The sequence below is a fragment of the Podarcis muralis genome, chromosome 5 (genome assembly GCF_964188315.1).
Source record: "Podarcis muralis chromosome 5, rPodMur119.hap1.1, whole genome shotgun sequence".
In the NCBI taxonomy this organism is placed as follows: Eukaryota; Metazoa; Chordata; class Lepidosauria; order Squamata; family Lacertidae; genus Podarcis; species Podarcis muralis.
The window spans coordinates 78,750,967-78,765,373 of NC_135659.1; positions in this window are offsets into that span (position 1 = coordinate 78,750,967).

Sequence of the window (14,407 nt, forward strand, 5' to 3'; positions counted from 1 at the left end):
TTGTACTGTGTTCTACAACCCCACAAGGCTGAAACCTGAGTTGAAATTTCCTTGATACTAAGTTTTGACCTGTTCAAACTGCTCTTTTGAGATTATCTGTCTCATTTTAAAATGCAGAGTCTGGATCCCTGCAGTTCTGCTTCTGTATTTGCCTGCTGCCACCTGGTGCCCAGCCACAGTGCAAAAATTTTCCCAAATACATCCCTCATCCTCTAAAGTGTCAACCTTTTGCTAAGCATGATAACCAAAGAGGGTCAGTTAGATGTAGGTGTCCAGAATCTTGCCTGTACAGTGGTACCTCGGTTTACAAACTTAATCCGTTCCTGAAGTCCGTTCTTAAACCAAATCCGTTCTTAAACTGAGGTGCACTTTCCTAATGAGGCCTCCTGCCGCCAGTGCCCTTCCACCATTCAGCTTCCGTTCATAAACCGAGGTGGTGTTGTTTAGTCGTGTCCGACTCTTCGTGACCCCATGGACCAGAGCATGCCCGGCACTCCTGTCTTCCACTGCCTCCCGCAGTTTGGTCAGACTCATGTTTGTAGCTTCGAGAACACTGTCCAGCCATCTCGTCCTCTGTCGTCCCCTTCTCCTTGTGCCCTCCCTCTTTCCCAACATAGGGGTCTTTTCCAGGGAGTCTTCTCTTCTCATGAGGTGGCCAAAGTATTGGAGCCTCAGCTTCACGATCTGTCCTTCCAGTGAGCACTCAGGGCTGATTTCCTTCAGAATGGATAGGTTTGATCTTCTTGCAGTCCATGGGACTCTCAAGAGTCTCCTCCAACACCATAATTCAAAAGCCGAGGTACCACTGTATTATATCTCACATTTATATCTGCATCCTTTCCCTAAAAGAGCAGCATACATATGGGTTATTTCATCTCATCAGACCAGGCCCACTAGTAGAAGCCCACACAAGAGCTTCCACTAGTGCAATGGGGCTTTCCATCTCTCCTCTACTCCACCACACCCAAATCAGCTTAGGAGGTCAAGAGAACCCCATACATTTCCTTTTTCCTTGGGCCCCTAGGAAATTTCTAGCCAAGTTCACTAATGCACTGACTTCCATGGGCCTTGAGGCAGCTCTGTCTTGTTTAAATTTGTATAGTTATCAAGGCACTAGATGATGTGCCATAGTTCGCTCATGTTGCACTTCATACATAATTCTCTGTACAAAGCCTCACTTCTGAAAAGCCACCAAGCCACCAAGCCCCGGAGCCCTGTTACTTGCTCTCTTTGCAACCATTGATTTCCAAACTTCCACCAGCTTGTTTCTTTCCCCCTGTTCCTCTGATCTACCAAGCTGGTAAGTGAGTCATACTCCTTTTTTAAATGTTTAATATTTTGTATTACACACCCTCTTTAAAGCAGCTTACAAAATGAAAGGGAATTTCTCTCTTCAGCAACATCTTCCCTGCAAGTCCCTGACACATGGACTGATTGCTTAATTGGTGCATCCATTTCTACTGGGGAAAAGGTAAAAGAAGATTTCTGCCAGCCATTATTCCTCTGAAATCTAAAAAACACTGAGGCAGCATGAGGCTGGGAAGAAAGTAGGGCACAATGCTGAGCACAGCTGTCTCTTAAAGCAGATGTCATAAGGAAGGTTTTCCTTAACCACCATGAAACTCTTTGCAATTCAGAGGCTTCTTAGGAATTATCGGTTGTTGCTCCTGACAGTAGCAAACTATACTGTGGGAGGCTGGTGGGGAATATATTATAGTTCAGGGATGCAGAAACTGCATTCTCCAAATGAAGGTTGAACTCCAGTTCCCAACAGCCCCAGTCAGCATGGTCAATGTGAGTTGTAGTCCAACAACATCTGGAGGCATGGGCATAGCCAGGATTTTTGTTGGGAGGGTAGGCCTTTTGTTTGGGGGGTGGCGGCAGAACCTCAGTTAGCTATGTATTTTTTATTGATTTTCATTGATTTGGGGGGCCCATGTCTGTAGATCCACAGGTTTCCCATCCCTGTTCCTAATGCCTTCCACTGAACCATCAGTTTTAGTGCAGTAAATACATGTGTCTACATTAGTTTTTTCTGTCCACTTATTATTATTGTGCTGAGGTCGCACAGTACAAGTGCTCATCCAATCACTTGGTGCCAGTTTTAAAATATGAAAATCTCAGCTAAAAAGCCATTACCCTTGCCATGCATGACCCTGCCACTTCAGTAACCATTTTTTTAAAAGTTTTATTTAATCATATTGTCAGAGACTGCCTCCCGGTCTCAGCTCACAGAAGACCAACGCTAGCCATTAGAACTGTACAGAAGTCTTTATTGGCATTTAGTTTCCATTTCCAAACACTAGCGTGCGTCTCTACGTCTAAACCCTAGACCAGCGAAGCCTCGTCTGAGTCTCCGCCCCCTGTACACCAGCTTAAGACTCTAGCCTTACTCCACCTTCTACGTTTCTCCTTCCTCCTCTGGGTCCTACTACCCCCCTGGGTGCCTTCTTTCCGGGATGCCTCGGAAGCGGACCCTTCGGACTCCTCCCCTTCTCTCCGGCGGGCTTTGGGACCCGGCTCTCTCTCCGGACTGCCCATTGCGCCCCCCTCCTGTACATTTGAACTTGGCGCGCGCGCGCTGCCCCTGACCTTCCTTTTGACCGTTACCTCGCTCTCTGATGCAGGCGTGGCTAACCCTGACTCATGTCCTTCCGCTGACGGAAGGCTGCCTGCTGCCGATGTTTGGGACTCCTCCCCCTTACTGCTCTCCGGTGGGAAAGTTGGTCCCGATTTCCAGCTGCTGCTCTCTGAGTCCCCTCTGGCCCCTCCTTCCTGGGGTGTTCCCTCTGGCAACCCCCTGGCTCTGACCACTGGGGCCCCTTTCTGTGAATCCTCTGATTCACTGGAGAGACTTAGAGACCTCGGATGGCTACCCTCGCTGACTTCTCCCTCAGATTCCTCTCCCTCGGTCTCTACTTCCTCCCTCTCCTGTCCCTCTGCTCCTGAACCCCTGACATCCATCCCCCCCTCGAAGCCCCCCCTTCCCCCCTCCCCTCCTTCCGGTGCGGGTACTGGGTGCTCCGTCGTCGCGGGGGTGCTTGCCGGATACAGTTCATCCCCCATGTACTCGTCAACGTCGCTCTCCTCTGCTTCCATCTCTCTGTCTTCATGCTCGAACCCCACATTGTCCCCCAACACGTCCATGTCCGTCTCGCCCCTCTCCCCCTCTTCGGGTGGTCCCATCCAAGGACCCCTCAGCCACTTCCTGCGCCACTGCTCCTCTGGTTGATCGTCCCACCAATACGAGTGGTCTGAGGCAGACCCCGGTGGCGAACCCACCTGAGAGCTGGGGACTGGTGCCTGTTCCTCGTCCGAGTCGAACCCCAGGAATGTGCTGGCTGAAAGAGTGGGTGTGAAAAGCCAGTCATCGAAATACTCTGCTGGCATGGGCCTGTGCGGGAAGAGGGCATGAAACTCCTCTTTGAGCAGCGGTTCCTCCAAGGCATAGTCCGGTACCCAGCTGTTGGCACTGGCCGGGGTACCCTCTCTGGCTAGGAAATATTCTACTCCCTCTTCCCCCCATCTCGAGTCCAAAATCTCTGTGACCTCATTGATGTGTCCCTTCCTAGGCGGCCCCCTCACTCTGGGCCCTTCACTGCTCTGGTCTGGTGCTGTGTCTGGCTCCTGAAACCTATGAGGTGCTTTGTAGGGCGTGAGCACCGATCTATGGAACACCGGATGCATTCTGGAACCCTCCGGAAGAGCCAACCGGAAGGCCACTGGATTGACCTGCGCCTGGACTTGGTAAGGTCCTAGCTGCTTATGTCCTAGCTTCTTCTTAGCTAATGATCTGGTCGGCACTGCTTGCGCTGCTAGCCAGACCCAGTCCCCCACCTGTATGTCTTCCCCAACTCTTCTGTGTCTGTCGGCCTGCACCTTGTATGCGTGCTTTGCTAGTTCTAGCTGCCTCCTGAGCTGTTCGTGGACTTCCTGCAACTCTGACGCTAAGGCTTCCGCTGCCTGTGGCTCCCCCTCCCCCACTCTCTCTAAACCCGGGAAGGTTCTGGGATGCCTCCCGTTGTTGGCGAAGAACGGCGTCACCCCCGTCGACACGTGCTTCGTATTGTTGTAAGCGAACTCGGCGAGCGGCAGGTAGTCCACCCATGTCGTGGGCTGCTGGTTGGCGTAGCATCTTAGGTACTGCTGCATGACGGCGTTGACCCTCTCCGCTTGTCCGTTGGTCTGCGGGTGTCTCGCCGACGCCAAATTGACCTTGACGTTCAGAATGCCCATCAGCTTCTGCCAGAAGTTCGAGATGAACTGTCGCCCCCGGTCGGAAAGAATAGACCGTGGCAGACCGTGGACCTTGAACACGTGGTCTATGAACAGTTTGGCGGTCTGCTCTGCCGTGGCTACCTTCGCACACGGAATGAAGTGTGCCATCTTAGTAAACATGTCCACCACCACTAGCACTGCTGTCTTTCCCCTCGAGCTGGGCAGATCCGTGACGAAGTCCAGGGCCACCCTCTCCCACGGTTCAGACGGTGTCTGCAGCGGTTCCAGCAATCCCGCCGGCGGTCTGTGAACTGACTTGGCCCTTTGGCAGGTGTCACATCTCGAGACGTAATCCGCTACTTCCCCCCGCATCTTGGGCCACCAAAAGTCTCTGGCTACGAGTTCGACAGTCTTTTCTTTGCCAAAGTGCCCTGCGGTGGGAGCGTCGTGTAGCTGCTGCAGGACCCTTGCGCGGAGGTCGTCTCCCGGCACGTAGAGTGCTCCCTTGTGGAGGAGCAACCCATCGCGGATCTGGAACTCGTCGGCCCTCGCTGTGCCCCTGTGCACCTCCTCCATCTTGGCCCGTGCGAAGGGGTCTTCCCGCAGCGCGCGACGTACGGCGTCCAGGTCCACTGTTGCCGACGCGCATGCCCACGCTTCCGGTGCGAAAATGTGCTTGGCCGCCGACGGTGCCGCCTCCTCCAGGTATTGCGGCTTTCTGGACAATGCATCCGCCATCACGTTGTTGTCGCCTGGGATGTACTCTATCTTGAAGTCGAAGTCCGCGAAGAACTCCGCCCATCTAATGTGTCTCTGGTTGAGGAACCTAGCCGTGCGCCAGTACTCCAGATTCTTGTGGTCCGTGTGGACCTGCACTATATGTCTGGCTCCGATGAGGAAGTGCCTCCATGCCTTGAAAGCTGCATGTATGGCTAGCAACTCCCTGTCCCAGATAGTGTAATTCTGCTCCGACTTGCTGAGCTTCCTCGAGTAGAAGGCACACGGCCTCCAGTCCCCCTGCTGGTCTTGTTGCAACAGGACAGCTCCCACGGCTCTGTCTGAGGCGTCCGTCTCCACCCTCATGGGTCTGCTGGGATTCACATGCAGCAGCTGCTCTTCGGACGCGAAGAGACGCTTGAGTTTCTGAAAGGACTGCTCCGCTTGCTCCGTCCAGATGAATTTCTTCTTCTTGGAGCTGAGCGTGTCGGTGATGGCCGCTGTCTGCATGGCAAATCCCTTGATGAACTTGCGGTAAAAGTTGGCAAAGCCGACAAACCGCTGGACTTCCTTCCGATTGCGTGGGCTCTTCCAGTCCAAAACTGCGCGAACCTTGGCGCTGTCCATGGCGAGCCCCTTGTCCGACAACTTGTAGCCCAGGAAATCCACCTCCGTCACGTCGAACTGGCACTTCTCCAGTTTGGCGTACAGCCTGTGCTCCTTCAGTCTCTGCAGAACTTCCCTGACATCCCTCTCGTGCGCCTCTCGCGATTCTGAAAAAATCAGGATGTCGTCCAGGAAGCATACGCACTTCTTGTAAAGGAGCCCCGCCAGCACGTGATGCATAAAGGCTTGGAAAGTGTGAGAGCCATTTTGTAATCCGAAGGGCATAACTCTGTATTCGTAGGTGCCCAGTGGCGTGAACATGGCCGTCTTCCACTCGTCTCCGTCGCGCATGCGAATCAGGTTGTACGCGCCACGTAGATCCAGCTTGGTGAAAACGCGTCCTTTCCGCACCGTCGCGAGCAAGTCGTCTATCTTGGGCATGGGGAAAGCTGAGGGCTTGGTTTTCGAATTCAAGATTCTGAAGTCCACCACCAGTCTTTTTTGGGGCGTATCCCGCTTCTTCACAAAGAATACGGGACTGCCTCCCACCGCTTTCGACTCCCGGATGAACCCACGCTTCAAATTGTGATCTATGAACTCCCTGAGTTCTTGCAGTTCATCCTCAGACATGGAGTACAGTTTCCCAGTTGGCAGCGTCGCCCCCGGCAGGAGGTCAATCTTGCAATCATAGGGTCTGTGAGGGGGCAGCTTGTCCGCCTCCTTCTCGCAGAATACCTCCAAAAACTCCGCATACTTGTGGGGTACTGCTTGCAGCGTGCCCAACTGCAACTGCGGGTCCTCCTCTTCCCCTTCCGGGCTGGGTATAATGCAGTGTTCTGCACAGTAGGAGGAGCCAAAAGTCAGGTGGCGCTGGTACCACGCCAATGCTGGGCTGTGCCTGTGCAGCCAACTCATGCCTAATACTATAGGCGTGTCGGACAGCTGGGTGACATTGAAACTGATGACTTCCCGGTGATTCCCAATTTGCATCACCATAGGCGGCGTCTGCTGCACCACCTGCCCCCCTAGCAGTTCTCTGCCATCCACCGTGACAACCTTCAGGGGCAGTGTGGCTGGCAGTAATGCTACGTTGTGTTGTTGAATGAACTCCAATCCTATAAAGTCTGCGTTACTGCCAGAGTCAATTGTTATAGGCACTTCTAAGGTGAGTCCATTGGGCAGCTGAAGCGATGCGGTTAGCTGCACCACTGGCTTGGGCGGGAGGGGGTCTGTGGGCTGCAAAATCTCTGGGGACTTCCTCACTGACTCGTCTGGCTGGGCCCCAGTGCCTCCTCTTCCAGCCAGACCTGGTCGTTTCCCTGCTGTGGTGCTCTCTGCTGAGTTGTTTCCAACACTGTCACTGAAGCTGCAGTGTGCTTGAAACTCCTCTGGGGACACTCTTTCGCCATGTGCTCTGCACTCTCACATATATAACACTTCCTGTTCCTTCTAGGCAGCTTCGATTTTACTGCTCCCGGCGTTAAGGCTCTGGTAGCTGAGTGAGCCCTAGCACCGCCAATCTCCATCTGCTCCTCGCCCCCTCCCTGTGGAGGCGTGGACTGCGCACGCGCTGCCTCTCTGGGCAAGAGGGAGGGCACTCTCGCTGGTGAACGTCCCCAACGCCCTTCTTCTTTGCTCCACGGACGTTCTTCCTGCCTCACCCCAATAGACAACGCTCTTTCAACCACTTGCTGAGTGGTGGTGGGTCTCTCACCCCTTGCCATCTCATCCTTGATCTGTGCATTCAGACCCTCCCAAAAAAGGTCTCTAACCGGCGGAGAATCCTTATCCCAATTCAGCGCGTTGACCAATGCAAAAAACCGGGAATGATACTGCCTTACGCTGGCTTTCCCTTGTCTTAGCCCAAATATGTCCCTCCGGGCAATGTCCAGGTCTATTTTGGATAAGAAACAAGAGTCCATCGCCTTAATGAACGCATCTGCGCTTTGGAGCGCTGGATCCTTATCTCTCCACAGGTTGCGCAGCCATGATTTCGCGTCCCCATGCAAATGAGACAAAATAAACCCCACTTTTTCCCGTTCATCTCTAAAGTCTCTTTCCAGCAGCTGCAGCGCAAACAGCACATCTGCTCGGAAATTGGGGTACTGCTGCAAATTCCCATCAAAATGAGATACAATGCTGCCTCCTCTCTTCCCCAACCCGATCCCCTCGGACCTGGGTGCTGGGATCCCCTGCTTTACAAGCCCTTCCAACCTGGCTTGAAGATCTCTGCATGCAGCTGCCGCTTCTTCCTCTCTCTTCCTGGATGCGATTATTTCAGCGTTGAGTAGCGTCACCGCTTCTTGCAGGGAAGCTATTTTCTGTTCTGTAGTCATCTTGCCTGACTCTTGTGAGCTCGCAAGGCACCAGCCTTCCACCCTCCCTGCCTCGCTTCCTTAGCGATGCTTGAGGCGAAGAAAACCGATGGTAACTTGAGACGAGGCTTACTGTCAGAGACTGCCTCCCGGTCTCAGCTCACAGAAGACCAACGCTAGCCATTAGAACTGTACAGAAGTCTTTATTGGCATTTAGTTTCCATTTCCAAACACTAGCGTGCGTCTCTACGTCTAAACCCTAGACCAGCGAAGCCTCGTCTGAGTCTCCGCCCCCTGTACACCAGCTTAAGACTCTAGCCTTACTCCACCTTCTACGTTTCTCCTTCCTCCTCTGGGTCCTACTACCCCCCTGGGTGCCTTCTTTCCGGGATGCCTCGGAAGCGGACCCTTCGGACTCCTCCCCTTCTCTCCGGCGGGCTTTGGGACCCGGCTCTCTCTCCGGACTGCCCATTGCGCCCCCCTCCTGTACATTTGAACTTGGCGCGCGCGCGCTGCCCCTGACCTTCCTTTTGACCGTTACCTCGCTCTCTGATGCAGGCGTGGCTAACCCTGACTCATGTCCTTCCGCTGACGGAAGGCTGCCTGCTGCCGATGTTTGGGACTCCTCCCCCTTACTGCTCTCCGGTGGGAAAGTTGGTCCCGATTTCCAGCTGCTGCTCTCTGAGTCCCCTCTGGCCCCTCCTTCCTGGGGTGTTCCCTCTGGCAACCCCCTGGCTCTGACCACTGGGGCCCCTTTCTGTGAATCCTCTGATTCACTGGAGAGACTTAGAGACCTCGGATGGCTACCCTCGCTGACTTCTCCCTCAGATTCCTCTCCCTCGGTCTCTACTTCCTCCCTCTCCTGTCCCTCTGCTCCTGAACCCCTGACACATATCATTTCTTTGGTGGGCACAGGACTACAGTATTGGCATTGAACAGGTCCTGCCCAAGTTCTACATCTCACTGATGGAGGATTTTTATTTTTATTTTAAATCATTTGGAAAGGCTCTTGATTCCCAGCCACCCTGCAAATACGTACAATATAATGCTGTGCAATGACAACATCTCACTCCAATTTCTTAATATGGATGTTAAGTGCGCTGCTACAAAGGTGGAGATGCCTCACATCCAAGGCCTCATCTATTTGGAAAAAATGGATCTGCTGCTCCCTGTTTAGACCTGGATGGGGCAGCCTACACATTCAAGACCTCCACACCTATGTGCTAATAGTGGAACACATTAACAGAAGGGGTTTCTAATTCACATCTTCATCCTTTGTCTTCTGGCTGGGAGATGGGTGTTGTTTGCTGAATACGACATTGGTTCTGTGGTGTGAAAAGCATTACTGTACATTCTGCTCAATGGGAGCAGTAGAATTTCTTTCAGTGGCCAAACATTCAACTTTCAGATCTTACCTTCTACTGCATATTCCCCTCTCCAAGCACTCCCCACCAGCCCCAGAGCCTACTGACATTTCACATAGCACCATAGTAATATACCAGCCACAGGTCAGGACAGTTGCTAATCTAGATCTGAGCTGGCTGGTGTGCCTTTAGGGGATTATGTTAATTGGTTAACTAATCTTGCTGTTTGTGTTCGTATTTGATCACTTTGGAATCTAGGGGTAGAGTGTGAAAATTATTGGCCTGAGATCACGGAAGCAAAAGAGGTGTCTAGCAGATCTCCAACTCCTTATGTTGAACATGAACAAGTGAGTTGTATTATTTATTTCTGTAGGGATTCTGCAGATACATGCAATTATTTATTTCTGCACTGTGCGTGCATGCATGTGCACGTGCATGCACACACACACGTTGAGTGGGGAACTTTGCTTATGGGGAAGAATGTCTCCTGTGATTTCTACTAGCGTCAATGTGTTTAAAAGGGGTTAAGCTAAATGGAGGATAAGGCTCTTAGCCCTAGTTATTATAGGTACCTCAAGGATCAAAAGCAGCCAGAATCTGAATACCAGTTGCTAGGGAACAAAAGCAGGAGAGGGCTACTGTGTTCATGCCCTACTTCTGGCCTTGCCAGAAGCTCTGCCCACCTGTCAGACCTGGTCCATAAAGGGTGGGGAAGATAACCTTCTGGCTCACCAGTCACAGCCTGTTTCCCACCCCTGCTCTATACTGAAGAAGGGGGCTGTCCTGATTCCTGGCCAGCCTATGATGATAGAGACTCTTATCTGAATGTAAGAAGATCTTTATTGAGGGAGAAAAGAGATGCAGGCTCAGCAGCAGGTAATGACTCCCAGGAGCTGCTATGCTCAAACTAAGTGGCATTCTCCATACGCCAATGAAGAACTATCTGGTGGTGTGAGCTGTTCAACAGTGCAATGAACTGCCTTAGAAGGTGGTGGAGGTCCATTAGAGTTTTAAACAGATGTTAGATTGGATTCTTTAACTCTGATTTCTCCATTGCAGGGGAGCTGGACCTATATTACCCTTGGGGTCCCTTTCCAACTCTACAGTTCTATGATTCTAAGGGAAAGAAGCAGTAACAGCAACCACCCCCACCACCCAAGTATATCCTTTCTGAAAATAGGGGCCATCCTATATCAGGTGGCCTGAAGAGTAAAGGTAAAGGGACCCCTCCCCTGACCATTAGGACCAGTCGCGGACGACTCTGGGGTTGCAGTGCTCATCTCACTTTATTGGCCGAGGGAGCCGGCGTACAGCTGGAGTACAGTCATGTGGCCAGCATGACTAAGCCGCTTCTGGCGAACCAGAGCAGCGCTCGGAAATGCCGTTTACCTTCCCGCTGGAGCGGTACCTATTTATCTACTTGTACTTTTATGTTCTTTCGAACTGCTAGGTTGGCAGGAGCAGGGACCAAGCAATGGGAGCTCACCCCGTCGCAGGGATTCGAACCTGCCGACCTTCTGATTGGCAAGCCCTAGGCTCTGTGGTTTAACCCACAGTGTCAACCGCGGCCTGAAGAGCGGGTATATGCTAATGATGGAAATGGGGGTAGCATTTGTTTTGACCCTGCTTACTGATTTTTAAATACTGTTTCCATGGCTATAACTTAGTATTCCAATTACGTGAGAACAATTCCTCCCACCCTCCTTTTTTAAGACAATGACAGCTTTAAACAATTGTTTTAGAAGGGCTTTTGTTTTCTTTCGAAAGTCAGTTTGCATGCTGATCTCTAGTGAGCCTTAATGGTCTGCTGAACAGTTCTGAGAAATGGCAAGGGAGGAGGTATCTTGAAGAGAGAACCTGAACACGAGAATGCTCTTAGTCAGCAGCAGTGAGCCATGATAACAGAGGGGAAATTGCAAAGCGTAGATGGAACCATTTGTATATCAGCCATGTGGGAAGAACTCACAGAGGGCCAGAAGATACTGCTGTAAACAAGGCCAGTGCTGCACAAGCGGATAGCGCCAACCCTTTCTGAAGCCCATCAGAGTGCAGAGTGGGTAACTGTAGACCCCCCAGCTCATGTTTACATTGAACTACAACTGCCATCAGCTCCAGCCAGAATGGGCAATGCTCAAGGATGGTGGGAGTTGTAAGCCAAGAACACTGGTAGTTCCCCAGTGTAGTTCTAAAATATGTTTTCCCCATGCAAAATAAATAAATTTAAAATTTTCCATATAGAGCAGTGTTCTCCAAGCCTTCACAGAGATCTAGTTTTCTACATTGACGGGATTTTGATACTGAGGAGCTTTCAGTGATATGAGCATCCACCTGCAGCAGTACAGGAAAGATACAAGTTTACCATCTCACTACGCCCTATGATTCTCCAGGATTCCTATCTGTGAGATCACAACACTAGCCCTACAATTACAGGCAGCTTGGCTGTCAGTCTTAAATTGTCAAACTTAATGGAAATTACACGAACTTGCAATTACACCCCTTTTCAGATTCGCTTACAGCACCAAGACTTCTCATTTACTGACCCATTTATAGGCTTGCAAGTCAAAAGTCATTTGAAACAGTCTCTTTCTCCCCACACCTTTCTCAGTCCTGTCCTTCAGGTCGAATAGTTCCTCATTTTACTCAAGCTTACTAGGCAGGCTGCTGATGTGTTAATGAGGCTATCAGTCCTGACACAGAAGGTCATGATACCAATTAGTTTAATACTTAAGGTGAGCAAGAGGCAACACCACAAGAAGTTGATCAGCTGTGTTACTGTGGCTGCAAAGGCCACTTCTGAAAGCAGGCATCTAAGAGCTCAGAAGTCACTGTGATTTTATTTGTCCTTGTCCTCAGTTGCATTACATTCCCTTGCATGGCAAGAAAGCAAAGTTAACAGAAAAGGGATATAAAACCAAGCATTCAAATAAGCACCCCAGCTACTAAAATAATAGAATCAGAGAATTGAGGAGTTGGAAGAGGCTACAAGGGACATCTAGTCCAATCTTTCACACAACATGGGGCTCAAACCCACAACCTTGGCATTAAGAATCTCATGCGCTACCTTCTGAGCTACCCAGCCTCACAGTGGGGAGAGATAACTTAAGCAGCATATGGACCTGTGCTAGGGATAAAATATTTGTTAAATCGTAAAAAGCCTGTGGAACAGAACACAATGAAGGTCCAAAATAATATTAGACAGCTCTGCTGCTGAAGCCAAACAAGTCTAGCTCTGTAGTTTTCCAAGACACGCCCCCCCCCACTCCCAGGATCCACATGTAAAGTGATTTGAACTCACTAGAGAAGTGAAACTTAAATGAGACTTCTCCCTTTCATATGGTTTGTTGTAATACCAATATTCTGCCACCAGATGTCCCTCTAATACAGTTTGCTTCAGCAATAGTTTCTTCACAAACTGTGAGAGCAAGCAGCCAATTAGGTTTCACAGATGTGTATTGACAAATAGATGTTTGACAGACACAGACACTTTATTTCCAGACTTCAGTAAGCATAATGTGTAGTACTGCACTGTGCAGCTCATCATGGAACAGGAACATCTGCTCATAGGAACCTAAGAAGCTGCCTTATACCAGGTCCAATTACTAGTCCATTGAGGACAGCGTACCCTATCAGTACTCCAATTGCAAGCAGATGTTCAGGACTCACAGACACTCTTAATTGGAGATGTCAGGGACACAACCAAAGACTCTCTGCATACTAAGCCTATCCCTGAGCTATATGGTCTATCTCGTAAAGAGCTGCCCTATTAAAATAGTCACTCCTTCATTACCTATGATAAAGCTAAATAAACCTCACCAGTCCCATCGAATGCAGAAACATGAATTAACAAATGCAGATAAGAAGTGCTGTGAAAGAGCTCTACCCAAGACCATGCAGAGTTGCTGCCAGTCAGAGTAGACAATATTAGGCTAGATGGACAAATAATCTGACCTGGCATGGCTAGGAGCTAGAGACACAAGAGGAAAGCTGGTGCTACCACTGGTGCTTGAAGACTGGCAAGAAACCCCTAAACCTAAATTGTGCCTTCCTACCTTTACAGCTTTACATATGGGATGACCTTTACATATAGGATGCGGGTGGCACTGTGGGTTAAACCACAGAGCCTAGGACTTGCCGATCAGAAGGTTAGCAGTTTGAATCCCTGCAATGGGGTGAGCTCCCGTTGCTCGGTCCCTGCTCCTGCCAACCTAGCAGTTCGAAAGCACCTCAAAGTGCAAGTAGACAAATAGGTACTGCTCCGGCGGGAAGGTAAACAGTGTTTCTGTGTGCTGCTCTGGTCCGCCAGAAGTGGCTTAGTCATGCTGGCCACATGACCTGGAAGCTGTACGCCGGCTCCCTCGGCCAATAAAGTGAGATGAGCGCTGCAACCCCAGAGTCGGTCACGACTGGACCTATGGTCAGGGGTCCCTTTACCTTTACAGCTCAGGAATAAGAAACAGCTATGAAGGAGTGAAAACAGCATTAACTCTTCCAAAATTAAGGGGCAGCTGAAGGCACAAGTGGCAGGTTTAGGGATGGAAGGGACCTAGGATGATTTAGTTCTTGCAGAGCCAAAGATAGGTGAAAATGTGGGCCAGAATTAAACAAAAAAACAACTAACTTAGTGAAACATGTTGACCTTTTTTCTTCTCTTTTAACAGCTGACTCCCATCCTGCAAGCTGCTTTTGAAAGCCATGCAGTCCAATAACTGTTTTATGGCATTCCGTGAAAAGCTCCTGCATGGGAAAACCAATAGCCAAAGTCTCTTAGGACACTGGCTTCACAGTTCTTTGGATCCTAGTGTCTACAGAAGGGTTTAGTGGGCTGCACGGAAAGCCTTGCCTTTTAACTGAAATGTTCAAGGACAGAGACTAGAGCAGCAGAGCAGAAGTGTTGTGCCTCCGTGCTCCTGTGCCCCCTCCCATGCTTTTAAAAATTCTGTCTTGAAGTGTCTGCTGTGCTTTTGGCTGCATCGCTGCCTGTCACACCCCTCACGGGAGTCCTCCACAGGCTGAGTCAAAGGGCACATTAGCTTGTCAGTGTAATTGCAGAGCAGCAGGCAAGCTTGTGCCATCAAGTGGAGTGTTTCCAAATACAAAGTGAAAGTGACAAGCTGGAGAAAAAGCAAGGAAGGAGGAAAGTGAAGTGCACAAGGCCAGGCTCCGCTGTTGCACAATAGCAACAGCCTT